The sequence below is a fragment of the Palaemon carinicauda genome, chromosome 32 (assembly GCF_036898095.1).
Source record: "Palaemon carinicauda isolate YSFRI2023 chromosome 32, ASM3689809v2, whole genome shotgun sequence".
NCBI classification, from domain to species: domain Eukaryota; kingdom Metazoa; phylum Arthropoda; class Malacostraca; order Decapoda; family Palaemonidae; genus Palaemon; species Palaemon carinicauda.
In genome coordinates this window covers 64,632,209-64,636,444 of record NC_090756.1, presented here as the reverse complement: position 1 = coordinate 64,636,444, position 4,236 = coordinate 64,632,209, and positions in this window count along the sequence as shown.

Genomic DNA, 4,236 nt, shown 5'->3' with positions numbered 1-4,236 from the left:
CTGGCCTACGCTAGGCCATGTAGCCTAGTCGTTTGGTCCTAGTACTTCATGCATGATTATGGTTTTTCCGAGTGTAATTAAAATTTTATTGAAGCTTTAGGCTATATTTTATACATTTTAGACTGTGGAATATTTCCAAGATAGTATACGAGTCAGTTTCGGTGAATTAGGTAATCGATTCTCTTGGTGCCTAGGCTAGTTGCTTATGGAGCCTTAGTATACTTTATCATACTCCCCGGTTGCTTTCTTTTCTTCGGAGAAGGTATGCAATCCCTTTCCCTCTGTTTAAGCCTTGGGCTTATCCCTAAGTGGTTTTTTCCTAAATTTATTTTCGATAAAACTATACTAGGGTGTTACTGTACCTTCCTGTTCCTGTAGTATGGTTCAAGAGGGACAGAACAACAGAGTTTTTAGTCTGAGTCTGTGTTGTCTGGCTTGGGGCTGAGTCCCCCTCGCTGACCTAATACATACAAAGGGAGCTTAGCTCCCTTAGGTCACTACCGAAGGTTTCTGTAGTATGATTCCTTCTTTTGTGATCTACCAGACTAGTCCTGTTGCTGTTCTCGCGGGAGGATAAGTTCTTCCCTTGGGAGTAGCAACGCCTTCCTTGCTTTGGTGCTCTGGAAGCTGGCAAGTATTGCTGGCCTTTCCCCTTAGATCTCCCTTAGGCTAAGATAAGTTTCTTAGCTGCGGGTGATCTGTCACTAAAGCAAGGTTGGCAGGACCCTCTTGTCCCTTCCCCCTCTTTCTTCATACTATACTGTACGTCGTTCTACATCTGGACCTAGTATAGGTTAGGATGTGGAATTGACTCAGCCCCTTGCCGGCCGGCAGAGCTGGCCGGCAGGGGTCTTACTGTACTGTACGTCGTTCTACTTCTGGACCTAGTATAGGTTAGGATGTGGAATTGACTCAGCCCCTTGCCGGCCGGCAGAGCTGCTGGCCGGCAAGGGTCTTATGTTTTCGAGTGCTGCCCGGACCTCTCTTGGTCCCTCATCCATGCCTGCCGGCAGAGCCGGACGGCATTGGTCAAGGAAGCCTGAATTAGTTTCTCCCCTTCCTTATATGCACTCTTTCGGTTGCCGGGCTTGGAGGTTGTGTACACTCTTATCCCGGCATCCATTCTATTTTCTTCTAGTGCTGTACCTGTCCCGGCTGCCGGCCTATGAGGCCGGCAGCCGGGCAGGTGTAGTCCTCTGGTTCTTTTGCTGCCGGCTGGCATAGGTCTTGTACCTTTGCCGGCCGGCTTATGTCAGTCCTTGTCTGCCGGTCACCAAGAGTGTGGCCGGCAGCTGGGTACTACCTTGTGTAGTTGCTGGCCGGCAGCCATTGCCGGCCAACACTGGCTGTTACCGGCCGGCAGTTGCTGCCGACCGGCACAGGCATTTGAACCAGAGTGCTGCCGCCCTATAGCTGTTAAGTAGTATACTTTAAAGCTAGTTGTGGTGTGTGCCGGCCGGCAAAGGCAGGCCGGCACACATCCCTCTATACTGTACTAGTATTCTTCTGTATAGCATATACAGTAAGAAGAAAACTATAGTAAGGGTTTTGGTACAGCACTGTATCTTCTAACACTATTGTGTTTTCTTGCACATCCCTTTGCTGTTGCCCTCAGATAGGAAGCTGAGTTCTTCCCTGTATATTATCCAGGATTTTAAAATCATTGCTTAGGTGTGAGCTCCACCTGTTTCCTCTGGAAACCTTGCATTGGTTACTCTAGAAGAGATAAACCATTTTGATTTTATTATCCGGAAGGCTGCAACAATGGGTTGTGAGGGAAACACAAGTGTGTGTCTTTCCTTTATGAATTGTTATGCTATACTATGCATATCCAGTGATACATAGTTCACTTGATACTCATGGAAATTTCTTCTCTTTACAGGAGGACCCTCCGAAGTGCGGAAATGTTTTCTGCAATGTCCGCAGCAAGAACCTCTGCGGACATGAGTGTTGTAGGAGACACGCAGCATGCGCTGTCTCCAAGGATGATCTCCAGTATTGGGACCCTCAGGTATGTACTGTATGCACTAACCTGATTACTGAGGCTTTTGATTCCCCTAGAACGGCGGAATCAAGGGATATATCAAGGGAAAAGCTTCGTACTTGGGTAAGGGGCTTCAAGAAGAACACCTCTGGCCCTTATCTTCCAAGTGAGAAGATGAGGGCGTATCTTTTTCCCCAGGCATCAGCTTATGCAGTGATTCCCCAGCCTCAAGAGGAGATCCCTCAAGATCAAGTCCAGGTGGACGTGGAAGTCGCAGTCGCGATGCAAGACATCCAGTTGGATGACAGGATGTGTGACCTGGACGAACGTTTGGAACAAGACCTCCTGGCAGAAGGTCAGGATGAAGTTCAAACCCCGGATGTCGTAGAGGATGAGGTCGACGAGGTGTCGGCTACTCCGGTTCAGATTCCGGAGCCTATCCCCTCAACATCGGCTGGTCTCCCAGTAGAACTGGGACAGGCCCTCTCTTCGATTGTTGGAATGATCCAACAAATGCAGAAGGAGAATCAGGAGAAGGCGGCTGCAATGGAACTGCGTATGCAGTCCCTGGCAGAATCACATGGGCCCCGGAAAAGGCTCAATGTGAAAGACCTTCCCGTATGCTCAGATGCTAACCCATGGAGGTATGCTGAGCACATGCCGATGACGACTGGAAAGATCGTCATCTCGGATAAGCTGGGTTCAGTTCCCCTAGAGGAGGTAGAATTCTGGCCCAGCAAGGCATCATATCCGGACTGCTATGTCCGGCTGAGAAAAGAACCAGCTTCAAGGGAGGAGACAGAGCCGAAGGAGGTCATTATTATGGACCACGCTAAGGCTCAAGCCCTACTTTCATCCTCGATGAAAGAGAGGGGCTTCTCTAACTCGAAGGTAGCTGCATTGAGCAAGAAGCTCCCTTCTTTTGTGTCCTCTCCTGCTAGAGCCTTCCCCTTTTTACAGAAAGGGTTTGCGGCTGTCCTAAAGGCAGTCGAGGCCGGCAAGCCTTGCCCCTCCCTGGAGGAGTGTAAACCCTTGTCGCTGGCCCTGCCTATGGACCACAAAGACTGGAAGGATGTCCATCTGACATTCTCAGTGGGAAAGTTGGAGGCTGATATTGCCGGACGGCAATTCGGCGAGGACTTCCCCAAGCTGTCCGACTCTCTTTTACGAAGAGAGTTCGAGACAAAAGAAAGACTGGCTGCCTCAATGTCTCATCAGACTACTCTTGAGACGATGGCAAGTGACCCCAAGGTCCATGAAATGTTCATGGTAGTGGCTAAGTCTCACCTAGCCACAGTGACGAAGGACCTTTATGGCTTCGTCAAGGCAAGGAGAGCTTGCAGGGAGTTCGTGTTCACCGGGGCTTCGGTGAGACACGAGCCAAGGAAGTTAATCTCCTCCAACATTTGGGGAAAAGACCTTTTCCCTACCGATGTGGTCAAAGAGGTTGTTGATAAGGCCGCCGTGGAGAATAGAAACCTTCTCCAGAAGTGGGGCCTGGCTATCAAAAGAAAATCTTCCCCGGATGAGGGTCCTCAACCAAAGAGGAAGAATATGAGGACTAGGCTACCGTCTCGGCCAGCCAAGCCTTTTAGACAGCAACAGCAACTGCAATTGCCATTGCCTCCAGTGCCCCAGATGGTGGCACAAACCCCGACTACTTTTCAGTGGGTACCCCAGGCTGTGCCAGGTCAGTCAACCACATTCACCCCAACGTTCGAAGGACAGTCTTCTTCCTTTCGTGCAAAACCTAGAGGAGCAGCCAGAGGCTCGTCTAGGCGCCCCTCAAGGGGAAGGGGATTCAGAGGTGGTCGTGGTCAGGGAGGCAAGACCTCAGGACGGCAGTCCAAGTGAAACGATACCGGTAGGAGGGAGACTGATGAAATTTTGGGATCGCTGGACCTTCGATCCCTGGGCCCAAAGCCTACTCAAGAATGGACTGGGCTGGAGCTGGTACAGCACTCCACCCCCGTGCCTTCGGTTTTTCCAACACTCCACCCCCGTTTTGGAGGAGTACGTTCAAGAACTGTTGGAGAAAAAGGTGATCCGAAAGGTGAAGTCCATCAAATTCCAAGGGAGGCTGTTTTGTGTTCCCAAGAAAGACTCGGAAAAGCTCAGAGTCATTCTGGACTTGTCGCCACTCAACAAGTTCATAGTGAATTGCAAATTCAAGATGCTAACACTGCAACACATAAGGACCTTACTGCCCAAGAGGGCATACTCAGTCTCTATAGACTTGTCAGACGCCTATT